The sequence below is a fragment of the Mustelus asterias genome, unplaced genomic scaffold (assembly GCF_964213995.1).
Source record: "Mustelus asterias unplaced genomic scaffold, sMusAst1.hap1.1 HAP1_SCAFFOLD_36, whole genome shotgun sequence".
NCBI lineage: Eukaryota > Metazoa > Chordata > Chondrichthyes > Carcharhiniformes > Triakidae > Mustelus > Mustelus asterias.
Window position 1 is genome coordinate 4,011,037 of NW_027590118.1, and position 27,028 is coordinate 4,038,064.

Consider the following 27,028-nt stretch of genomic DNA (forward strand, 5'->3'; position numbering starts at 1 on the left):
CTAATAGAGGTGTACCAAATTATGATGGGTATAGATAGGGTGAACAGTGGGAAGCTTTTTCCCAGGTCGGAGATGATGATCACGAAGAGTCACGGGCTCAAGTTGAGAGGGGTGAGTTTTAACTCAGATATCAGAGAGACGTTTTTTACACAGAGGGTGGTGGGTGCCTCTAATGTGCTGCCAAGTAGGGTGGCGGACACGCTGGCATAGTTTAAGACTTACCTGGATAGTTACATGAGCAGTCTGGGAATGGAGGGATACAAACGAATGGTCGAGTTTGACCAATGAGCAACAGAGGTTTGGAGTGCCGAAGGGCCTGTTTCCTGTGCTGTACTGTTCTTTGTTCTTTGTTCAATAAACCCTGCAACTACAAGATCCCTGATTCTTCCTATTCGACATTCAAACTGTAAATCACCAAACAGCCTCACAGAGGCAGAAAGCGTGACAGATAGAGAGAGAGAGGGCAGTGAGAGCAACAGTGAGAGTGACAGAGAGTCAAAGATTGACACAGAGAGGGAAGGGCATAAAGACATGGAGTGTCACAGATTTCGAAAGAGATTCTAACAGATACAGTGAAAGAAAAAGAGAGAGCGAGAGAGAGAGAGAGACAGAGACAGAGAGAAAGGACAGAGACAGATAGGGACTCTCACAGAGCGAGAAAAACAGGGATAGATTTTGGGGGAAATGGGGAGGGAGATGGACAGGGAATGAGAAAGGGAGACAGAGGGAGACAGATGGGAGAACGTAAAGAGAGAGGGAGACTCAGACGGAAATGGAGACAGAAAGGGAGGCAGAGAGAAACAGATACAGAGACAGAGAGCGTCAGTGAATTTGAAACAGTGAAACTGAATGAGTACAATGCACACAGCAAGAGCAAAATACAGAGCGAGGTAGAGAGAGAGAGAGAAAGAAAGAAAGAGAAAGAAGAAAAAGGGGACAGAGAAGGAGAGGGAGAAGGAGAGTAAGACTGAGAGGGGGGAGGAGACACAGAGGAAGAGTGTAGAGAGAAGGTGAATGAGGGAGATGCAGAGAGACAGTAAGAGAAACAGAGAATAAGGTGGGTGAGCTTGCAGCATGGGTTGGTACCTGGGACTTCAATGTTGTGGCCATCTCGGAGACATGGATAGAGCAGGGTCAGGAATGGTTGTTGCAGGTTCCGGGGTTTAGATGTTTCAGTAGAGCAGGGAAGGTGGCAAAATAAGTGGAGGTGTGGCATTGTTAGTCAAGGACAGTATCACGCTGGCGGGAAGGACATTTGATGAGAACTCATCTACTCAGGTACTATGGGCTGAGGTTAGAAACAGGAAAGGAGAGGTCACCCTGTTGTTATTTTTCTATAGGCCTCCTAAAAGTTCCAGAGATGGAGAGGAAAGGATTGCATGGATGATTCTCGACAGCAGTGAAAGTAACAGGGTAGTTGTTATGGGGGACTTTAGCTTTGCAAATATTGACTGGAAAAGCTATAGTTCGAGTACTTTAGAGGGGTCAGTTTTTGTCCAATGTGTGCAGAAAGGCCTCCTGACACAGTTTTGGAGGGAGGGGAGCACTTTGGTGATAGTGACCACAATTCGGTTACGTTTACTTTAGCGATGGAAAGGAATAGATGTATACCGAAGGGCAACAGTTATAGCTGGGGGAAAGGACATTATGATGCGATTAGGCGGGATTTCGGAGGCATAGGTTGGGGAAGGAAACTGCAGGGGATGGGCACAATTGAAATGCGGAGGTTGTTCAAGGAACAGCTACTCGGTGTCCTTGATATGTATGTACCTGTCAGGCAGGGAGTAAGTGGTCGAGTGAGGGAACCGTGGTTTACTGAAGAAGTTGAATCTCTTGTGAAGAGGAAGAAGGAGACTTATGTGAAGATGAGACGTGAAGGCTCAGGTAGGGCGCTTGAGGGTTACAAGTTTTTCCGGAAGGACCTAAAGATGGAATTAAGAAGACCCAGGAGGGAACATGAGAAGCCTTTGGCAGGTCGGATCAAAGAAAACCCTGAAGCTTTTGCTTCAGCACTGACACTCTAACAGTGTGGCACTCCCTCAGTACTGACACTTTGACAGTGCGGAACTCCTTCAGCACTGACCCTCTGACAGCACGGCACTCCCTCAGTATGGACCCGCTGACAGTGTAGCACTCCCTCAGCACTGACTCTCTGACAGTGCAGCACTCCCTCAGCACTGGCTTTCTGACAGTGCGGCACTCCCTCAGTACTGACCCTCTGACAGTGCAGCACTCCTTCAGCACTGACACTCTGACAGTGCGGCATTCCCACAGTACTGACCCTCTGACAGTGCAGCACTCCCTCAGTACTGACCCTCTGACAGTGCAGCACTCCCTCAGTACTGACCCTCTGACAGTGCAGCACTCCCTCAGCACTGACCCTCTGGCCGTGCCGCACTGCCGCAATCTGACCCTCTGACAGTGCAGCACTCCCTCAGCACTGACCCTCTGACAGTGCGGCACTCTCTCAATCTGACCCTCTGACAGCGCAGCACTCCCTCAGCACTGACTCTCTGACAGTGCAGCACTCCCTCAGCACTGGCTTTCTGACAGTGCGGCACTCCCTCAGTACTGACCATCTGACAGTGCAGCACTCCTTCAGCACTGACACTCTGACAGTGCGGCATTCCCACAGTACTGACCCTCTGACAGTGCAGCACTCCCTCAGTACTGACCCTCTGACAGTGCAGCACTCCCTCAGTACTGACCCTCTGACAGTGCAGCACTCCCTCAGTACCGACCCTCTGACAGTGCAGCACTCCCTCAGTACTGACACTCTGACAGTGCAGCACTCCTTCAGCACTGACCCTCTGACAGTGCAGCACTCCCTCAGTACGGACACTCTGACAGTGCGGCACTCCCTCAGCACTGATCCTCTGGCAGTGCAGCACTCCCTGAGTACTGCCCCTCTGACAGTGCAGCACTCCCTCAGCACTGACCCTCTGACAGTGCGGCACTCCCTCAGCACTGACCCTCTGGCAGTGCGGCACTCCCTCAATCTGACCCTCTGACAGTGCAGCACTCCCTCAGAACTGACCCTCTGACAGTGCAGCACTCCCTCAGCACTGACCCTCTGACAGTGCGGCACTCCCTCAGCACTGACCCTCTGGCAGTGCGGCCCTCCCTCAATCTGACCCTCTGACAGTGCAGCACTCCCTCAGTACTGACCCTCTGACAGTGCAGCACTCCCTCAGTACTGACCCTCTGACAGTGCAGCACTCCCTCAGCACTGACCCTCTGGCCGTGCCGCACTGCCGCAATCTGACCCTCTGACAGTGCAGCACTCCCTCAGCACTGACCCTCTGACAGTGCGGCACTCTCTCAATCTGACCCTCTGACAGTGCAGCACTCCCTCAGCACTGACTCTCTGACAATGCAGCACTCCCTCAGCACTGGCTTTCTGACAGTGCGGCACTCCCTCAGTACTGACCATCTGACAGTGCAGCACTCCTTCAGCACTGACCCGCTGACAGTGCGGAACACCTTCAGCACTGACCTTTTGACAGGGCAGCACTCCGTGAGCACTGACCCTCTGACAGTGCGGAACTCCTTCAGCCCTGACCCTCTGACACTGCAGCACTCGTTCAGTGCTGACCCTCTGACTGTGCAGCACTCCCTCAGTACTGACCCTCTGACAGTGCAGCACTCCCTCAGTACCGACCCTCTGACAGTGCAGCACTCCCTCAGTACTGACACTCTGACAGTGCAGCACTCCTTCAGCAATAACCCTCTGACAGTGCAGCACTCCCTCAGAACGGACACTCTGACAGTGCGGCACTCCCTCAGCACTGATCCTCTGGCAGTGCAGCACTCCCTGAGTACTGCCCCTCTGACAGTGCAGCACTCCCTCAGCACTGACCCTCTGACAGTGCGGCACTCCCTCAGCACTGACCCTCTGGCAGTGCGGCACTCCCTCAATCTGACCCTCTGACAGTGCAGCACTCCCTCAGTACTGACCCTCTGACAGTGCAGCACTCCCTCAGCACTGAACCTCTGACAGTGCGGCACTCCCTCAGCACTGACCCTCTGGCAGTGCGGCACTCCCTCAATCTGACCCTCTGACAGTGCAGCACTCCCTCAGTACTGACGCTCTGACAGTGCAGCACTCCCTCAGCACTGACCCGCTGACAGTGCGGAACACCTTCAGCACTGACCTTATGACAGAGCAGCACTCCGTGAGCACTGACCCTCTGACAGTGCGGAACTCCTTCAGCCCTGACCCTCTGACACTGCAGCACTCGTTCAGTGCTGACCCTCTGACTGTGCAGTAATTCCTCAGCACTGACCCTCTGACAGTGCGGCACTCCCTCAGTACTATCCTTCTGACAGTGCGGCGATCTCTCATTCCTAACCGTCTGACAGTGTGGCACTCCCTCAGTATTGACCCTTTGACAGTGCAGCACTCCCTCAGCACTGACCCTCTGACAGTGCAGCACTCCTTCAGCACTGACCCTCTGACAGTGCAGCACTCCCTCAGTACCGACCCTCTGACAGTGCGGCACTCCCTCAGTACTGACCCTCTGACAGTGCAGCAGTCCCTCAGTACTGACACTCTGACAGTGCAGCACTCCTTCAGCACTGACCCTCTGACAGTGCAGCACTCCCTCAGTACGGACACTCTGACAGTGCGGCACTCCCTCAGCACTGATCCTCTGGCAGTGCAGCACTCCCTGAGTACTGCCCCTCTGACAGTGCAGCACTCCCTCAGCACTGACCCTCTGGCAGTGCGGCACTCCCTCAATCTGACCCTCTGACAGTGCAGCACTCCCTCAATACTGACACTCTGACAGTGCAGCACTCCCTCAGCACTAACCCGCTGACAGTGCGGAACACCTTCAGCACTGACCTTATGACAGGGCAGCACTCCGTCAGCACTGACCCTCTGACAGTGCGGCACTCCTTCAGCCCTGACCCTCTGACACTGCAGCACTCGTTCAGTACTGACCCTCTGACTGTGCAGTACTTCCTCAGCACTGACCCTCTGACAGTGCGGCACTCCCTCAGTACTATCCTTCTGACAGTGCGGCGATCTCTCAGTCCTGACCGTCTGACAGTGTGGCACTCCCTCAGTATTGACCCTTTGACAGTGCAGCACTCCCTCAGTACTGATCCTCTGACAGTACAGCACTCTCTCAGTTCTGACCCTCTGACAGTGTGGCACTCCCTCAAAACTGATCCTCCGACCGTGCAGCAATCCCTCTGCCCTGACCCTCTGACAGTGTGGCCTCAGTAGTGCACCAGTGTTAGCCTCAAGTGTTCAGGTCACTGGAACATTCCCAGTGAATTATCACTGCGAAGCAGAGACAAAACACACTGTGAAAAGCAAGGGAAGAGACAGAGCCAGGAAAATGATTGAAAAGGTAACTTGCCGGTATTCAGGAACATTCAATACTAAAATTGGAACGATACAGAGAAGATTAGCATGGCCCCTGCGCAAGGATGACACGCAAATTCGTGAAGCGTTTCGGGCGGCACGGTAGCACAGTGGTTAGCACTGCTGCTTCACAGCTCCAGGGTCCCGGGTTCGATTCCCGGCTCAGGTCACTGTCTGTGTGGAGTTTGCACATTCTCCTCGTGTCTGCGTGGGTTTCCACCGGGTGCTCCGGTTTCCTCCCACATCCAAAGATGTGTAGGTTAGGTTGATTGGCCAGGTTAAAAATTGCCCCTTAGAATCCTGGGATGCGTAGGTTAGAGGGATTAGTGGGTAAATATGTGGGGTAAGGCCTGGGTGGGATTGTGGTCGGTGCAGACTCGATGGGCCGAATGGCCTCCTTCTGCATTGTAGGGTTTCTATGATTTCTATGAAGTGGTGTCTCGACTCCGTTGGTGAAGCAGTTGATGTAATCTAGGCCTGTGTTAACTCCAGTCAAGTGAGGTGCTCTCCCTGTCTCTTTCTGTAAGGGAGCACTGAGTTCCCTGTCACTGATCTGGACAATGGGCCAACGTCTCCCCACAGTAACAAAGTCAGAGGTTTGGAAAGAGAACCATTACCTTCGGGCCCGGCTAAAAAGTTATCCGGGTGATCTCGTGGTTTCTTCAACTCCTGGCAATCCTCCTTTGCACCTACCCCCATCGACCGCAGTCAGAGCAGATGTCTTTTCGGAGTCGGGACATTCCCCTCATCTCTCTCTCTCGCCTTCTGAACTCCATTCAGGATGAAGAAACTCCTGGTGTTCCCCTTAATAGCTTTCCAACAAAGTGATGGAGACTCAATTAAGGAAATTTGGCCTGTTAGCTACGAATCTGACCAACTTCAACAGATGCACAGTAGAAAGCACTCTTTCTGGTTGTATCACAGCTTGGTATGGCTGCTGCTCTGCCCAGGACCGCAATAAACTACAAATGGTCATGAACAAAAGCCAGTCCATCACTCAAAGCAGCCTCCCATTCATTGGCTCCGTCTACGCTTCCCGCTCCCTCGGGAAAAGCAGCCAGCATGATTAAGGACCCTATGCACGCCGGACATTCCCTCTTCCACCTTCTTCCGTCGGGAAAGAGATACAAAGGTCTGAGGTCACGTACCAACCGACTCAAGCACAGCGTCTTGCCTGCTGCTGTCAGACGTTTGAATGGACCTACTTGGCATTAAGTTGATCTTTATCTACACCCTAGCTATGACTATAACACTACATTATGCACTATCTCGTTTCCTTCTCCTCTATGTTCTCTGTGAACGGTATGCTTTTTCTGTATAGTGCGCAAGAAACAAGACTTTTCACTGTATCCCAATACATGTGTCAATAGTAAATCAAATCAAATAATCGTTTCACCATTCTCCAACCTTTGTAATCCCTTTTGAGTTCCTCAAGGTTCTCCGGGGTCAACAGTTTTACATTCGCCTTCAATGTACTTTCTGTGTTTTCTCTCGTTGACAGTCGTCCAGTAGGAGGCAGTGGTCAGAATAGAACGCCGGCTGGACATCGGTGGACCTTTCTTTGAACGCATGGGACAGGAGGCCTATCCTGGAGTGGACAGACCCATCTAGCAGCAACCATGCTTATCTATACTGCACTCCATCTGCAGGCTTGTTGAAGACATCGTATATCTATTCCTCTTTCTCTCAGGATTCTGATCGCAGTGCGCAGTTTGCTGTCAGCCCTGCCGTATCTTCGAGTCTCCATCTTGTGCTTAATCCTGCCTCGGCTGTGTGTTTTGCTGGGTTAACCCCACTCTCCAGTGATAGTTTAAAGAGGGCGTTTATTGTTAGAAATCGAAATGTTAAGCAGTCACTGTCTGTTTCTCTGCCACCATGTGTGTGTGTGTGTGTGTGTGTGTGTGTGTGTGTGTGTGTGTGTGTGTGTGTGTGTGTGTGTGTCCAAGTTTATGTGTGTGTGCTTCTGTGTTCGCAGTGCCAGTTTTCCAGAATGTCACTCCATGATGTAATTGGCCATGAATTCTCAACCTTCCTGTGGCCCATTGTAAATCCACAATCATTTTAAAATTGGCGAATCTTTCCCTGCGTCTCTCTGTGTGTCAATCTCCATTAGACACTTGGTCAATTTGTCCGTCTCTGTCTCTCTCACATTGCCACTCTCTCACATGCAGAGCTCCCGCTCTCTCACACACAGACAAAAATCACACTGGCACACACCGTCTCACAAACACATTCTCTCACACTATCACACACAGACAATTACACACTGTGTCCGTAAATCTTACTCACACTCTTACTCACAGACAGATACTCATACACACATACTGTCTCAAAAACATTCACACTTTCTCACACAGACAATCACACACTGATTCAGTAAGTCTTACACTCTCACTTTCTCACAGACACTCATACACACACACACACACCCTCTCACAAACACATTCCCTCACACTATCTCACACAGACAATCACACAGTGAGTCGTAAATCTTACACTCTCACTCTCACAGACAGATAAGCATTCATACAAACTCACGCATGCAGTCTCACATTAACAAACTCTGACACATAATCACACATTTCAACACAATTGGAGTTTAAAAGGGTGAGAGTAGATCTAATATGAATGATAAATTTCTAACAGTGTTCAACCTGGTAGATTCAGAAAGAATGTTCCCGATGGTGGGGGCGTTCAGAACTCGGGGTCGTAGTTTGAGGATCAGAGGTAAACCTTTTAGAACTGAGGTGAGAAGAAATTTCTTCACCCAGAGGGTGATGAATGTGTGGAATTCACTCCCACAGAATGTAGCTGAGGCCAAAACACTGTGTGATTTCAGCAATAAAGTAGATATAGCTCTTGGGGCTAAAGGGATCAAGGGATATGTGGGAAAGTCGGGGTCAGCGTATAGTATTTGATGATCAGCCTTGATCATAAAGTGTGGCGGGACATTCGAAAGGGCAGAATTTCCTCTTCTTGCTTTTAGTTTCTAAATTTCTATGTTAAAATCACCCGCACCAACTCCCTCACACATACCCTCACGGACAGGCTCACTCACACACAGTCACATACACAATCTCACTGAGAATCTCTCTCTCTCTCTCTCTCTCTCTCTCTCTCCCTCACACACACACACACACACACACACACACACACACACACACACATACACACACACACACACACACACACACACACACATACACACACACAAAAGGAAAGACACAAACATACACACAAGAGGGATAGTGTTGTCGAGGGAAGTACTGAGATGCAGGCTGTTGGACTGGACGGAATTGAGGTTCATAAGGTGGAGGTTTTAGGAATTCTGGAAAGGGTATAAATAGATAAGTCCACTGGGCCGGATAGGATTTATCGTAGGATTATCTGGGAGGCGAGAGAGGAGATTGCAGAGCCTTTGGCGTTGTTCTTTGTGTCGTCATTGTCTACAGGAACAGTGCCAGAAGACTGGAGGATAGCAAATGTTGTCCCCTTGTTCAAGAAGGGGAGTAGGGACAACCCTGGTAATTATAGACCGCTGAGCCTTACTTCTGTTGTGGGTAAAGTTTTGGAAAGGGTTATAAGAGATAGGAGTTATAATAATCCAGAAAGGAATAATTTGATTCGGGATAGTCAGCACGGTTTTGTGAAGGGTAGGTCGTGCCGCACAAGCCTCATTGAGTTCTTTGAGAAGGTGATCAAAGAGGTGGATGAGGGTAAAGCGGTTGATGTGGTGTATATGGATATCAGCAAAGCGTTTGATAAGGTTCCCCATGGTAAGATATTCCAGGAAATACAGATGCATGGGATTGCGGGTGCTTTAGTGGTTTGGATCAGGAATTGGCGTGCTGTAAGAAAACAGAGGGTGGTGGTTGATGGGAAATGTTCATCCTGGAGTTCAGTACCTAGTGGTGTACCGCAAGGATCTGTATTGGGGCCACTGCTGTTTGTCATTTTTATAAATTACCTGGACGAGGGCGTAGAAGGATGGATTAGTAAATTTGCGAATGACACTAAAGTCGGTGGAGTTGTAAACAGTGTGTAGGGAAGTGGTAGCTTACAGAGGGACATGGATATGCTGCAGAGCTGGGCTGAGAGGTGGCAAATGGAGTTTAATGCGGAAAAATGAGAGGTGATTCGCTTCGGGAGTAGTAACAGGAATACCGAGTACTGGCCTAATGGTAAGATAAGGTTAGTGTGGATGAGCAGAGGGATCTGGGTGTCCATGTACATAGATCCCGGAAAGTTGACACCCAGGCTTACGGTGTGTTAGTCTTAGCTTTTATTGGTAGAGGGATTGAGTTCCGGAGCCATGAGGTCATGCTGCAACTGTACAAAACTGTGGTGCGGCTTCACTTGTAGTATTGCATACAGTTCTGGTCGCCACATTATAGGAAAATGTGGAGGCATTGGAAAGGGTGCAGAGGAGATTTACCAGGATGTTGCCTGATTTGGTGGGAAAATCGTATGAGGAAAGGCTGAGGGACTTGATGTTCTTTTCGTTAGAGAGAAGAAGGCTAAGAGGTGACTTAATAGACGCATACAAGGGTGATCAGAAGATTAGAGGATTAGATAGGGTGGATAGTGAGAGCCTTTTTCCTCGGATGGTAATGGCCTACACGAGGGGACATACCATTAAATTGAGGGGTGCGAGATATAGGACAGATGTCAGTGGTAGGTTCTTTACTCAGAGAGTAGTAAGGGCGTGGAATGCCCTGCCTGCAGCAGTCGTGGACTCGTCAACATGAAGAGCATTGAAATGGTTATTGGATAAACATATGGATGATATTTGAGTAGTGTAGATTAGAGAGGTTTTACATTGGCTTCACTGGTCGGCGCAACATCGAAGGCCGAAGGGCCTGTACTGCGCTGTAATGTTCTCTGTTCTATCAACAAAGAACACTACACGCAGGAACAGGCCGGCCCTCCAAGCCTGCGCCGATCATGTTTACCTATCGAGACCAACCACTGATATCCCTCTATTCCCCGCTTGTTCATATGCCTATCAAGATAAGTCTTAAATGTGGCTGAAGTAACTGCCTCACTTGGCAGTGCGTTCAAGGCCCCCGCCATCCTCTGTGTAAAGAGCTTCACCTGCAGACCCGAAATGAACATTTCCCCCCTTATCTTGAACGTGTGCCCCCTTGCAATTGTCATTTATGTCCTGGGAAATAGCTTCCAACTGTTCACCTTATCTATACCCCTCATCATTTTATAAACTTCTAGTCGGTGGCCCCTCAGCCTGCGCCATTCAAGGGAGAACAATTCCAGTGTACTCAATCTCCCCTCATAGCAAATACCAGGCAACATCCTGCAAAACCTGTTCTGTGCCCTCTCCAAAGCCTCCACATCCTTCTGGTAGTGCGGTGACCAGAATTGGACACACCATTCAATATGTGGCCAAACCAATGTTTTATACAACTGTAACATAATTTGCCAAATTGTATACTCGTTGCCCTGTCTGCTGAAGGCAAGCATTCCATGTGCTTTCTTCACAACCTTTACCACCTGTGCTGCCACTTTTATAAATCTGTTCACCTGTACTCCCAGATCTCTCTGTGTGTCTTTGCTCCTGATGGTTCTGCCATTTTGTTTACAGCTCCCACCTGAATTTGATCGCCCAAAATGCATCACCTCGCATTTATCTGGATTAAGTTCCATCTGCCATTTCTCCGCCCAATTTTCCAGCTTATCAATATCTTGTTGTATTTTCTGACAACCTTCATCACATGTAAACACATTTGTGCACGTGTGTACATTCTCACACGAATATACATTCTCACATATTCGCTGACACACACACTAACTCATGAAACGCACACACATGATCTTTCACACATATGCTGACTGAAAAACAGAAAACCATGCACCCACATGCACACACTAACAGACACACAGAACATTTTGCACGTGCGCACGCACACACACACACGCATGCACGCGCACATGCACGCTTAGTGAACAGCCGGCCTGTGTAATACGATGCCCAGTGTTATGAATAAAATTCATGCCGGGAGTAAACAAAAAAACGTATGGACATAAGAACCGGGAGCAGGAGTAGGCCATCTGGCTCCTCGAGCCTGCTCCACCATTCAATCAGATTATGGCTGTTCTTCTCAGGGACCCGCCCGCGCATCATAACCCTTAATTTCTTTACTGTTCAAAAATCTATCTATCCTTGCCTTAAAAACATTCAATGACGGAGCCTCAACTGCTTCACTGGGCAGGGAATTCCAGAGATTCACAACCCTTTGGGTGAAGAGGTTCCTCCTCAGCTCATTCCTAACTCTGCTTCCCCTTATTTTTGGGACTTGCCGCCGACAACAACAGACCAAGTGTCAATTCCTAATTTTGGGAGTTAACACAATAACATGTTCAAATCCCCATTCTCTGTCCACTCCATAATGTCAGACACAGAAAAAACATTGTGCCTGTTTGATGACAGTTATCTGATTAAATACTATAAGCACTGCAGCATAAATGATCCAAACTGACTCAGTGTTTACTCAAATTACTCAATGACGACCGCATGGAACGGAGAAAATGAAAATGAAGAGATTAGCCGCTGTCAGGAGGATACAGGCAGTCTGGTGAAATGCAGCAACAATCTCACCCACTCTCTCAAAATCTCTCCCTCACACACTCTTCTTTCCCCTGTTGCTCATGTTTCAAAAGAAAAACATTTCAATAAAACCTGAGCACCACACAAGCCACTAATATACTTGCAGCAAGTCCCCAAAACACAGGGAGTGGAGAGAGAATGCGAAAGTGTTCCTGATCTCACTGGGGATTGCATACTGAATCTGTCTGTCTTCCACACTATCCTCAAGTATCTTAACACTTAATTACTTTCAATTCAATTAAAACTGACCTGCATATTCTCCCCGGTTGCATTCTTTTAACCTCTCCACGCCCTCCCCCGCGTTCAATAAACTCGGTGCAACTGTCAATCCCATGCCCCAATTTTCACTCCCACGCTGAGTTTCTCCATTCCTCACAACTCTTCATCCTCAGTCATCACCAAACATCCTACTTCACCCCGTCCCTCCATCCTTCACTCCACATCTCACTATCTCTCTCTCCTCACCCCGTTTGTCCCTCCCTCACCCCGTCCCTCGATCCTTCACCCCACATCTCACTATCTCACCCTTCCTCACCCCGTCTGTTCCACCTTCAAACCGTCCCTCCATCCTTCACTCCACATCTCACTATCTATCCCTCCCTCACCCCGTCTCCCCATCCTTCGCTCCACATCTCACTATCTCTCCCTCCCTCACCCCGTCTCTCCCTCCCTCACCGCGTTCCTCCATCCCTCACTCCACATCCCACTATCTCTTCCTCCCTCACCCCGTCTACCCATCCTTCACTCCACATCTCACTATCTCACCCTCCCTCACCCCGTCTGTCCCTCCCTCACCCCGTCCCTCCATCCTTCACTCCATATCTTACTATCTCTCCCTCCCTCACCCAGTCTGTCCCTCCCTCACCCCGTCCCTCCATCCTACACTCCACATCTCACTATCCCTCCCTCCCTCACCCCGTCTGTCCCTCCCACACCCCCGCATCCCCATCCTTCACTCCACATAAAAGAACAAAGAACAGTACAGCACAGGAAACAGGCCCTTCGGCCCTCCAAGTCTGTGCCGCTCCTTGGTCCAACGAGACCAATCGTTTGTATCCCTCCATTCCCAGACTGCTCATGTGACTATCCAGGTAAGTCTTAAACGATGTCAGCGTGCCTTCCTCCACCACCCTACTTGGCAGCGCTTTCCAGGCCCCCACCACCCTCTGTGTAAAAGACGTCCCTCTGATGTCTGAGTTATACTTCGCCGCTCTCAGCTTGACCCCGTGACCCCTCGTGATCGTCACCTCCGAAATGGGAAAAGGCTTCCCACTGTTCACCCTATCTATACCCTTCATAATCTTGTATACCTCTATTAGATCTCCCCTCATTCTCCGTCTTTCCAAGTAGAACAACCCCAGTCTACTCAATCTCTCCTCCTAGCTAAGACCCTCCATACCAGGCAACATCCTGGTAAACCTTCTCTGCACTCTCTCCAATGCCTCCACGTCCTTCTGGTAGTGCGGCGACCAGAACTGGACGCAGTACTCCAAATTTGGCCTAAACAGCGTTCTATACAGCTGCATCATCAGACTCCATCTTTTATACTCTATACCCCGTCCTATAAAGGCAAGCATACCATATGCCTTCTTCACCACCTTCTCCACCTGTGTTGCCACCTTCAAGGATTTGTGGACTTGCACACATAGGTCCCTCTGTGTTTCTATTCTCCTGATGACTCTGCCATTTATTGTATAACTCCTCCCTACATTATTTCTTCCAAAATGCATCACTTCGCATTTATCCGGAATAAACTCCATCTGCCACCTCTCCGCCCAATTTTCCAGACTATCTATATCCTGCTGTATTGCCCGACAATGCTCTTCGCTATCCGCAATTCCAGCCATCTTCGTGTCATCCGCAAACTTGCTGATTACACCAGTTACACATTCTTCCAAATCATTTATATATATCACAAATAGCAGAGGTCCCAGTACAGGCCCTTGCGGAACACCACTGGTCACAGACCTCCAGCCGGAAAAAGACCCTTCGACCACTACCCTCTGTCTCCTGTGGTCAAGCCAGTTCTCCACCCATCTAGCCACTTCTCCTTGTATCCCATGAGCCTTAACCTTCGTAACCAACCTGCCATGTGGGACTTTGTCAAATGCCTTACTGAAATCCATATAGACGACATCCACGGCCCTTCCTTCATCAACCGTTTTTGTCACTTCCTCAAAAAACTCCACCAAATTTGTAAGGCACGACCTCCCTCTTACAAAACCAGGCTGTCTGTCACGAATGAGATTGTTCCGTTCTAAATGCACATACATCCTGTCTCTAAGAATCCTCTCCAACAACTTCCCTACCACGGATGTCAAGCTCACCGGCCGATAATTTCCTGTGTTATCCCTGCTACCCTTCTTAAACAACGGGACCACATTCGCTATCCTCCAATCCTCAGGGACCTCACCCGTGTCCAAAGAAGCGCCAAAGATTTCCGTCAGAGGCCCAGCAATTTCACCTCTCGTCTCCCTGAGCAGTCGAGGATAGATCCCATGAGGCCCTGGGGCTTTGTCAGTTTTAATGTTCCCTAAAAAACCTAAAACTTCCTCTCTTGTAATGGAGATTTTCTCTAACGGGTCAACACCTCCCTCTGAGACACTCCCGGTTAACACGCCCCTCTCCTTCGTGAATACCGATGCAAAGTATTCATTTAGGATCTCCCCTATTCCCTTGGGTTCTAAGCATAATTCCCCTCCTTTGTCCCTGAATTGTCCGATTTTCTCCCTGACAACTCTTTTGTTCCTAACGTATGACTAGAATGCCATAGGGTTCTCCTGAATCCTGCCTGCCAAGAACATCTCGTGACCTCTTTTCGCCCTTCTCACTCCCCGTTTGAGATCTTTCCTACTCTCTCTGTATTCCTCCAGAGCTCCATCTGTTTTCAGTTGCCTGGACTTAACGTACGCCTCCCTTTTCATTTTAGTCAGATCCTCAATTTCCCTGGTTATCCACGGCTCTCGGATCCTACCGTTCCTATCTTTCCTTTTTATAGGTACATGCCGATCCTGCAGCCTCATCAATAGTTCCTTAAAAGACTCCCACATGCCAGACGCGGACTTACCCTCGAACATCCTCTCCCAATCAACATCCACCAATTCCTGCCTCATCCGGCTATAGTCAGCCTTCCCCCAATTTAGCACCCTGCCCGTAGGACAGCACTCATCCTTGTCCATTACTATCCTAAAGTTAACAGAGTTGTGGTCACTATTTGCCACATGTTCCCCTACCGAAACTTTGACGACCTGAACGGGCTCATTTCCCAGAACTAGGTCCAGTATAGCCCCCTCTCGAGTCGGGCTATCTACATACTGTTCCAAGGAACCTCCCAGTACGCATTTTACAAATTCCTCCCCGTCCGGACCCCCAGCTCGAAGCACTTTCCAGTCTGTGCCAAGGAAATTAAAGTCCCCCACTACAACAACCCTATCTTTTCTGCACCTATCCAGAATCTCCTGACATATCCTTTCCTCCACTTTTCGTGGGCTGTTCGGTGGTCTGTAGTACACCCCCAGCATAGTGACTGCACCCTTCCTGTTTCTGAGTTCCACCCACAGCGACTCAGTACATGACCCCTCGAAGATGTCTACCCTCTGCACCGCGGTAATATGCTCCATAACTAATATCGCTACTCCCCCACGTTTTTTAGCCCCTCCTCTGTCTCGCCTAAAACACTTATACCCCGGAATATTCAGCTGCCAGTCCTGTCCTTCTTTTAACCAAATTTCCTTCACCGCAACCACATCCAAATTCCGCATAAGCATTAAGGCTCTAAGTTCGTCTGTTTTACCCGTTACACTCCTCGCATTGAAGCAGATGCACTCCAGACCTCCAGGCCCAGTCAGGTCCTCCTCCTCCAGAGTGCTCCTCTTCTTAGCTAGCCTTGCCCTGGCCCCCAGCTCAACCCCAGCCTCAGTATTTACTGACCTCCTGTTTTGTTCCCCACCCCTCTGCCACACTAGTTTAAATCCTGCCGAAACACTCCAGCAAAACTCCCAGCCAGGATATTTGCTCCCTTCCAGTTAAGGTGTAACCCATCCTTTCTGTACAGTTGCCATCCTGACTTGAAGATTTCATAGGTATTCATGAATTTAAAACCATCCCGCTTGCACCAGTCCTTTAACCACACGTTCACCTGTAGAATCTCCCTGTTCCGAGCCTCACTTGCACTAGACACCGGGAGCAGTCCAGAGATTGCCACCCTGGAGGTCTTACTTTTTAGCCTAGGACCCAACACCCTGAATTTCTCTCGTATGACCCCCCCCCTGCTCTTCCTACCTACATCATTTCCACCAATGTGTACAATCACATCAGTTTGACTAGCTTCCTTTTTAAATCTGCTTCCTACACTCTTGGAGCCATCCAGTACCCCGGCACCAGGGAGGCAGACTACCATCCTGGATTCTCGTTCAGTCCCACAGAAGCGCCTGTCCGTGCCTCTCACCATTGCGTCCCCCACAACTATCACTCTCCTAAACCCCTTCTTTCCCTTCCGGACCCCTGAGCCTGTCTCCGTGGAGGCGATCTGGTCCTCGTGGCTTACCCCTGGAGGGTCATCCCCCTCCACAGAATCCAAAACAATATACCTATTTTGGAGGGGGACAAGCACAGGGGATCCCTCCACAGACTGCTCACTCGCTTCCCTTCTCCCATCTCACTATCTCTCCCGCCCTCACCCCGTCTGTCCCTCCTTCACCCCGTCCTTCCATTCTTCACTCCACATCTCACTATCTCTCCCTCCCTCACCCCGTCTGTCATTCCCTCAAACCGTCCCTCCATCCTTCACTCCACATCTCACTATCCCTTCCTCCCTCATCCGGTCTGTCCCTCCCTCACCCCCGTATCCCCATCCTTCACTCCACATCTCACTATCTCTCCCTCCCTCACCCCGTCTGTCCCTCCTTCACCCCGTCCCTCCATTCTTCACTCCACATCTCACTATCTCTCCCTCCCTCACCCCGTCTGTCCCTCCCTCACCCTGTCCCTCCATCCTTCACTCCACATCTCACTATATCTTGCTCCCTGACCCCATCTGTCCCTCCTTCCCTCTGTCCCTCCATCCTTCACTCCACATTTCACGATCTGCCCCTCCCTCATCTCTTCTTTCCGTCCTTCGCCCTGTCTTTCCCTCCCTCATCCTATCTCTCGTCCCTCCCCCTGTCCCTCTATCCCTCACCCTTTCATTCTCCACCTCACACTGTCTGTCCATCCCTGACCCAGTTTGTGAGTCCCTCACCTTGTCTCTCCCTTCCTCTACCGTTTCTCCCTCATTGAAACTTTTCGACCTCCCTCAGCCGCACCTTGTCTCCCTCATTCACTCTTTCTCTCCCTCCTTCATCCCATCTCTGCTGATGTCAAAGTCTCCTCCCACCGTTCATCAATCCCTCAGAACATCGTTCCCTCCCTCCACTACTCTCACTTCTTTAACCCGTCTTTCCTCCCTCCCTAGCACCATCTCTCCCTCCATCATATCGTCCCTCCCTCCTTCACCCCTGCTCCCTCTCCCTCACCCTGCTCCCCCTCCATTGCCCCTGCTCCCTCTCCCTCGCCCCTGCTCTCTCTCCCTCACCCCTGCTCTCACTCCATCATCCCTCCTCTCTCTCCATTGCCCCTGCTCTCCCTCCATCACCCATCATTGTTCCACCGTAGCAAGCGATTCATGTCAGTAGTGGCTGAGGGTAAGAGTGATTTTTTTTACCTTACTTTCGCGGAGTAAACAGGAAACCGGAAGTAGGCCGCGGGGAGGCCTGGGAAGGTTTTTTTTGACGGAATAAATTTGAACGCGGAGTTAACCCGAGACTCTACACGTGTAGATTTCCCCACCCTCCCCCCTCCTCTATCCAAAAAAGACTCGGTACGCTTCTTTTTTCTCTCTCTCGTTTCTCCGTAAAGGAAGTAGTAGGTATGTCAGTGCAGGCAGTGCAATGTTCCGCCTATGGGATGTTTGGGGGGCAGAATTAGCAGGGGTAAGCCACAAGGGCACAGAGGCTGCCTGTGTTGCTCAGAAGGGAAGGGGGGAGAGGAGTAGCGTATTAGTTATTGGGTACTCCATAGTTAGGGGGACAGATAGGAGATTATGTGGGAACGAGAGGGATTCGCTTTTGGTGAGTTGCCTCCCAGGTGCCGGGGTCCATGATGTCTCGGATCGTGTTTTCGGGTTCCTTAAGGGGGAGGGGGACCAGCCCCACGTCGTGGTCCACACAGACACCAAAGCCACAGGTAGGAAAAAGGATGGCGCTGTAAGGCAGAAATTCAGGGAGTTAGGATGGAAGCTTAGGCCTAGAAGAAACAGAGTTGTTTTCTCTGGTTTGTTACCCGTGCCACGTGCTAGCGAGGAGAGGAATAGGGAGAGAGAGCAGTTGAACACGTGACTACAGGGATGGTGCAGGAGGGAGGGATTCAGATACATTGACCATTGGGGCTCATTCTGGGGTAGGTGGGACATCTGCAAATGGGATGGTCTCAACCTGAACCAGAGCGGTACCAATAACCTGGGGAGGGGGGGGTGGGATTTGCTCATGCTCTTTGGGAGGGTTCAAACTAATTCAGCAGGGGGGTGGGAACCTAAATTGTAGATCCACTGTACAGGAGTTTGAGAGTAGTAACGTCGTGCATAAGGTTTCAGCGTCGCAGAGTGAACTGGCAGGCAGAAAGATGGTTTGAAGTGTGTATACTTCAATGCCAGGAGCATCCGCAATAAGGTGGGTGAACTTGCAGCATGTGTTGGTACCTGGGACTTCGATGCTGTGACCATCTCCGAGACATGGACAGAGCAGAGTCAGGAATGGTTGTTGCAGGTTCCGGGGTTTGGCTGTTTCAGTCAGAGCAGGGAAGGTGGTAAAAGAGGTGGAGGTGTGGCATTGTTAGTCAAGGACAGTATTACATTGGCAGAAAGGACATTCGATGAGGACTCGTCTGAGGTAGTTTGGGCTGAGGTGAGAAACAGGAATGGAGAGGTCACCCTGTTGGGAGTTTTTGATAGGCCACCGAAAATATCCAGAGATGTAGAGGAAAGGATTGCAAAGATGATTCTGGATCGGAGCGAAAGCCACAGGGTAGTTGTTATAGGGACTTTAACTTTGCAAATATTGACTGGAAAAGCTACACTTCGAGTACTTTAGATGGGTCAGTTTTTGTCCAATGTTCTATACTGCTGCAACATCATATGCCAACTTTTATATTCTATGCCCCGTCCAATAAAGGCAAACATGCCATACGACTTCTTCACCGCCCTCTCCACCTGTGCTGCCACCTTTAAGGACCTGGGTTCGATTCCTGGCTTGGATCTCTGCCTGTGTGGAGTTTGCACATTCTCATCGTTTCTGCGTGGGTTTCATCCGGGTACTCTGGTTGCCTCCCATAATCCAACGATGAGCGGGTTAGGTTGATTGGCCCTGCTAAAATTGCCCTTTTTGTCCTGAGATGCGTAGGTGAGAGGGATTAGCGGGTAAATATGGAGGGGTATGGGGCTAGGGCTTGGGTGCGTTTATGGTCAGTGCAGGCTCGATGGGCCGAATGGCCTCTTTCTGTGCTGTAGTGTTTTTATGATTCTTTGACCCTCCAAACCTGTGCCGATCATGATGCCCTATTTTAAAATAACACCTGCTGCGCTTATCCTGTCTCTATCCCTCTTACCTCCTATTAATGCATCAATCCAGATGCCTCTTAAACGTTGCTAATGTGCCTCATTCCACCACCTCCTCTGGCACGCATTCCAGGCACCGACACTGCTGTGTGAAAAACATCCCCCGCACATCTGCTTTAATATTTCCTCCTGCAATTGGAACCACTGCCCCCTTGTAAATAAACCTTCCACCCTTGGAAAAAAGCTTGTGACTATCCACCCTGTCTGTGCCTCTCACAATTTTGTAGACCTCTATCAGGTTTCCCCTCAGCCTTCTTCTTTCCAGTGAAAACAATCCTGGTTTATTCAACCTCTCCTCATAGCCAGCGGAGCTAACTTCTCTCTAAGCTAAGTTACTGTTATGAACACCATTCCTTTCACAATAACTGCTTCCCCATCATCACGCCCTCACTCCCGCCCCATCTATCATTCTATCTTCCTCTTTTTCACTTTCACTCGCTCAGAGTCTTCCTCTCTCATTCTTATCCATTCATTTTCCCAGCCTCGCACTCTTTCCAGATTCAGCCCATCCCACAAGTCATCCCTCTCTCTCCTGCTCTTCTCTCTCCTTCCACATCTGTGCACGTTTCTGAACACTGTATCAGATGTGGATCCAGTGTCATTTGGAACCTGTGCATTGCTCGTCACAGTTAAATCTGTTATTTTACTGCTCTAAGAGATGATGTGATTGTATCTGCTGCAGGGCCTCAACTTTCTGAGATATCCCATTGTTTCTGAATATTTTCTCACTTTGAGGAGCTGCAGTAGATTTCGGGATAAAAAAACAAATGTCTTTGCAGACGAAATAGTTTAAAATTATTGATCAACAGAATTTTGCAATTTATGCTCAACTCAAATCCACTTAAATCACATCGCAGAATGTCCACAGTTAAAGATCACACGGAGGGACACGGTAACAATTGAAACTGAATTACTGAAATGTCACAGTCTAGTAACAGATATCACTGAAACTATTTGAGATCTAGAGGTGGGACTGATGGTGTTTGAGTGAACAACATCTTTCCACTTGTTATTAGTTGATAAATGCGATCAACAGAATCCAGTGTTTGGAAAGAAGACAAGACTAAAAATTAATATTTTCCATCACTGAACTCAATGTCGAAATCTATTTGTTCATGTATTTTTTTTAAAAAACTTCAAACCAGGTTGCTGCCACAACGTCCCTCAGGTAACTTTAACAGTGTATAAATTAAAGGGTTTGGTAACATATCACCTCAGAGTTTAACACAGGGAGACTGCCAGCAACTCGATGAGGCACATCACCTCGCACTGAAGATGCATTATCCAATTGACAGCGTTCAGAAAATATTCTACCCAATCATTGCCATTATTGTTGTTCCTGGTGAGTGACTGGAACAATTGTGGTTGTGTAAATCTGTGTGTGAACGGCTCTCTAATTTTAAACTCTGACTGAAAATGCTCCATGCTGATCTCGTGGTCACTGTTATAAAGACACCAGGTCAACGATGTAATTTACTTAAATCAAATGGCTTGAAATATCTCTGTGGTTTTAATGCTTTTCATCAACTGACAATGAGCCTCCGTATGTTATTCACGGGCTCACTACTCAATGAAGTTAATATATTGAGGAGTGAACTACTCAATCATATCTATTGTAAGATTGGACCTCAGTGAAGGTGATCTTTCTGAAATAATGTTTCGTGGGAGTAAGAATATAATGGAAATTTGAATGCGGATCACTAACCAGAGTGGAATGGGAACAAGTATTGCAGGGTATATTTGTCAGTGTAAAATTGTACTGATTGTGGATCTTTCAACTGAGTGGAATATCTGATCGAAGTCTCCATTAATATCTGGCACTTTCTGTCCAATGTCGAATTGTATTGTGTTTCGGAAAAGAATTGGAATGAAGTAAGTTGTTTCAGTTTCAAATATATCCTATTTTAATTTGGTGAGTGAGATGTCCATTCTGTGGAGCTGCCTCAGTCTTTTATCGTTGGAATATGTTGAAAACAGGAAGAGTTTGGCTTTGTTTGGTGGTCAGTGGATGATGTGAAATTTCTCCATACCTCGGCTTTGTATTGAAAAGAAAGAGGTTTCAGCGACTTCATGATATTTAAACAAACCAATTACAAACCGTGCAGTATTCAGTGATTGTGAAACATTTTGTGAATTGTTCACATTTCCATTAATGTATAAATGAACTCCAATGGGTTTTTTTTCTGAGTTGTTGTGGTTCTGTCTAAACTGTGTTGCTTCTGAAAGCGATTTGTGAATCTGATCACCTGAAGCCCTGAACTCCTCGAGAACATTCAGATACTTGATTTCTACAGAGTGATTGGGAAACATATTGTTCTGATCAGAATGAAGAACATGACACTGAGCTGTGGTGAAATTAATTCCCAATTCCAATACCCAAATTTGCATGTTTATAATTTATTATCAATGTGTTATTGTATTTAGGTGTATTCTTCCACTCTTCTCATTCTCATTCTCAGTTTGGATTGGTTTGTAAATTTTGAAATGATAATTTTGTTTCCCTATACCATGTTGTTGATGTAAATGGTGAAGGAAAGTGATCCCAGCGCTGATCCTCGTGGAAAACCACTTCCCACCTTCCAGCAATCAGATAAAAATCCCTTTAACTTCCACTCCCTGCGTTGTGTCTTTGTAACCAACTTCTAGTCATTCTGCTGCTGGTCCTTTAACTCCACTTGCAATGAGGTTACTCATGTGTCTGTTCAGCCTTAACTTACTGAAGGCATCTAGAAACGCCATGTGTCGGACATCGACCATATCATTCCTGATAATTGCTAAAATTCTTCAATGAAATCTGTCAAGATGATCTTAATTTTGGAACATGTGCTGAATGCTCGTTATCACAGCCTGTGTTACTTGACATTTTTTTTACTCTTTTGAAGTTAGTTCATTTATTTTTTTATGTTGAGGTTGTGACTGGACAACTGCTCTTTGGATTTTTAAAAATTTAATTTCTGTTTAAACTCAGGAGAAAACATAAACCTTCTATTGTTTTCCATTCCAGTGGGTAATTTCTGATGATCAGCTGCTTACGAAGGCGGACATGACAATTTTCTTTACTAGCTGATGTATCGAAGATAGGAGCAGGGAGGTCATGATGGAGATGTATGAAACACTCATTTGTCATCAGCCCGAGGACTGTGAGGATTTCTGGGGGCCTCACTCGACGGAGGATGTGATTGCTCTGGAAGTAACGCAAAGGAGATTCACCAGAATGTTGCCTGGGCAGCAGTGTTTCTGCAGTGAAGACAGGCTGGTTAGGCTGGGGTTGCTTTCCACATAACAGTGAAGGCGGAGTGCGGACATCATTGAGGTGTTCAAAATTATGAGGGACAAAGATAGGATAGTTAAGAAGAAACTTCTTCCCCTGAGCAGAGGGCTCAATAACCAAGGTGTGTAGACTGTGGTCAGCAGCAGGAGGGTTAGAGGGTTTCTGAGGAAAATAACATGTTCCTGTGTCATTTCAGAAGTCCTGCTGGTCATCCTGCACAGCAAGATCCCACAATCACACTGCAATATGGGAGCAGCCAGATAGAAAACACAATTTTATGTGTGAATTGGTGAAAAGCTAAAACACATCATCACAGATTCACCCTCAGTAACACAATCACTTTTTTCAAATCCAACCTTTTGGGAGGAGCAAGGGATTGATTAAGGAAAGGAAAATAGAGTATGAAAGTAATCTACCGTGGAACATGACAACTGACTTCAAACAATGTCGATCGGTATGTAAAGAGAAACAGATTGACAAACTAGGACCTTTGCGGTCAGAAATGGGAGATCCCATCACGGGGACAAAATAATAGCTGAGGAATTAAATTGTACATTACTTCGATCTTCAGAAAGGAAGACATGAATAATATACAAAAGTTCTGAGAGGAACAAGTTTTAGAGAGAAGCTGAAGGAAATTTGAATTTGTAGAGAAATGGTTTTGGGGAAAATGATGGGATTGAAGGTGGATAAAACTCCAGGTTCGGATAATCTTCATCCCAGAGTACTTAAGTATGTCTTCCTGGGAATAGCAGATCCAATGGTGGTTATTTTCCAATTTTATTGGACTCTGGGCTGGTTCCTACAGATTGGAGGGTAGCGAATGCAAGGCCGGTATTCAGACAGGACTGGAGAGAGAAAACAGTGAACTATAGACCAGTGAGCCTAACGTCGGTGCTGGGGAAATTGCAAGAGTCAAATTTCAAGGATTTGATAACTCGGCATTTGGAAGGCAGTGCCATAATCAGACAAAGGCAGCATGGATTTACTAAAGGGATATCATGATTGGAATATGTTGGAATTGTTTGAGGGTGGAACTAGTAGAGTTGACCGAGGCGAACCAGTGGATGGGGTTTATTTAGTCTTCCAGAAGGGTTACTGAATGCATCCTCTCCAAATTTGCAGATGGTACAAAGCCGAGTGGGAGGGTGAGCTGTGAGGAGGGTGCAGAGAATATTCAGCGTGATTTGGACAGGCTGAGGGTGTGGTCATACGCATGGCAAATGCAGTTTAATGTGGATCACTGTGAGGATATCGACTCTGGTAGGAATATTAGGAAGACAAGTTGTTATTGAATGGGTGTAAATTGAGAGAGGTGGATTCTCATCAAAACCTTGGTCTCCTCGTGCATCATTCACTGCACGGAACCAGGCAGGTACAGCAGGCAGGAATGGAGCTAAATGGTCTGTAAGCTTTCATAGCGAGATGATTCCTATTTAGGGATAGGGATGATTTCGTGCAATTTATAAAGCATTGGAGAGGCCACATCTGGAGAGTTTTGTACTGTTTTGTTGTTCTGATCTGAGGAAGGATGTCCTTGCTGTAGAGGAAGTGCAGCGACGGTTTACGAGGCTGATTCCTGGGATGGAGAGATTAGATTTGTTAGGATTATCTTCAATTGCAATTTGTAGAGTGAGAGGGGACCTCATAGAAACGTATTAAATTCTAACAGAATGAGGCAGGGTCGATTCAGAAAGAATGTTACCAATGGTTGGGGAGTCGAGAACTCGGGGTCATAGGCTTAGGATTAGGGACAAATCTTTTGGAGCTGAGGTGAGGAGAGATTTATTCAGTCAGAGGATGGTGAATGTGTGGGATTCACTACCACCGAATGTTGTTCCGGCAAATGCATTCAGAATAGTGAGAGGAAATCTCATAGAAACTTATAAAATTCAAACAGGATTCGAACGGGTCGATTCGGAAAGAAAGTTACCAATGGTGGGGGAGTCCACAACTAGCTGTCTTAGCTTGATGAGAAGGGAAAACCTTTTTAGAAGTGAGGTGAGGAGAAATTTATTCAGTCAGAGGGTGGTGAATGTGTGGAATTCACAGGCATTCTGTGACTTCAAAAATAAATTAGATATAGCTCTCGGGGCGAAAGGGATCAAGGGATATGGGGTCAGGGTGAATCAAGATATTAAATTTGATGATCAGCCACAACAAAATTGAATGGCGGCCAGGCTCCAACTCATGCTTCTAGTTTATATGTTTCAATGACTGGGGGCTCGCCTGGAATGAAACAGTGGAGGACCCCCTAATCACGTCCTATCTCCGCCCACCCACCCTCCCTCATCCCCCACCAATCCCCCCGACAATTTATCTTCTCACCTCTCCCTTCTTCTCGGACTTCTCTCTCTCTCTCTCTCTCTTACACCTTCCTCTTTTTCTCTCTCCCTCACTGATAACACAATCTAATGAGAACGTTGGGTGAGAGAGTTTGAAAACCGACAATTGCATCCTGAGTGGAATGAATTGCCGCGGCTGCTGCAGTTTTATTTAACGATTGATCTCATAAAATTAAACTCAGTAACTGTATGGAATGAAGAGAATGGAAAAGGCATCCTGAGGGCCCTGAGATTAGGCCTTGAATTGAGGCCTAGTCCCACAGGATGCAATAAACCTTGGGGACAAATAACAGGATTCTCCCCACCCCAGTGAAACAGAACTGTCCTTTCCAGACCCAAAACATCCCACACACGGATGGAAGGGGCAAGAGGGAAAAGAGAACAACTGCTCCCCACCATCAGTCCCGTCCGCACACCCCTCATACACCCCACAACAATAAAACAAAACGCAAGGGGATTTTATTTCTCATTAATTACAGGGTGCAACTTTGAAGCAAATGGATGGGGAGAGAGAAGAAAAGTTGTGGTGACAGAGTCCTAGATATTGAACCCCCATCCCTCCCCACCCCCCTCAAAAAATAATAAATCCTCCAAATCTCACCACCCTGTCTAAAAACACAAACAGGACACAGGGATTGAGAACAAGGCTTTACCAAGGCCAAGGGTTTGATTTTTACACCCTTCATCCTCCCATGTGCTTTATCGTCACTGAGCTAATTTGCCTTTTAAGTTGTGTGGTTGCCATTTGCAGTTCTGTATATCATGCAGGTCATTGATACACAGCAGGATCCCATGGGTAGCAATGTTTCCACACCGCCCAGCCCAGGAGGCAAGTGGCTAAAACCTCAATCGGGAAGAAACTGTTCATTTCCTCAGAATACATTTCAAAACAGGCTGTCTCAGGATTTGAGTGTTTGAACATCACACCTTCAGGAAAGATGTGACAGGGACATCAGCAGTTACTGCTCACAGGAAACCCTCTACCCCCAAATCCTGTGCCATTTTCCCTCCATCCTAACTCCACAATGTTCAGCTATCTCTCCCACTCTTTAACCTGATCCGCCCTTTTCTCTCTCACTCCGTAACATCAGCCCTCCCTCAGCCTGTCTCCCCACTCTCTCACTTCCTGCCTCACAAGCCACACAATGGAGATACAGAGACACAGATAGAGAGACAGTGTCATGAGAAAAAGGTTGATGCCCTTTTAACAAGCCACACCGAATTCCTCAAAGAGGAATACCTTGATTTGTGATGTGTGAAAGGTGTGTGGGAAGGTGTGAACTGTTCTTCATTAACATTTAGTTGTTAACTAACAGCAATATCTGACACTCACTTTAAGTGAATAATTAACAATTTATGTATTTAACTAACAGGGAACTTTATTTAAAGAAGTAGCATTGTGATTAAAGTCAGATTCTACTGGAAAGCTGTTCAAATACACACAAGGACATTCATTAACAGAAAAAAAAGAACATAATTTAGTCACTCGCAAAAATGTATACAACTAGATTTTGTGGCTTTGGAAACGTTTTGGCGTTCGTCTTTCTATTCCGCTGCCTGCAAGTTATTTCTGATTCAGATCGATAGATGGAGAGGTCTATTAAGTCATATTCAAAGCTGGAGAGAGCTGCGCTTTCCCTCTCTAGGCTTTGAGAGGTGGCAACCCTTTAGTTGAACTGTAGGCAGGCAATTGATCTCCTGTTTTTTATAATTGTGATGACCTCTGAATTTTCCTGCACCAGGATTGATCTGATCTTGTCAACAACAA

The 27,028-nt window shown here is 47.8% G+C and overlaps 2 pseudogenes; both read left to right on the plus strand.

The window, feature by feature from the left end:
• LOC144482686 (SWI/SNF-related matrix-associated actin-dependent regulator of chromatin subfamily A member 5-like) overlaps positions 1 to 27,028 on the plus strand; it is a 176,169-nt pseudogene that overhangs the window by 32,687 nt on the left and 116,454 nt on the right.
• Positions 5,371 to 5,466, plus strand: LOC144482688 (U6 spliceosomal RNA; annotated as a pseudogene).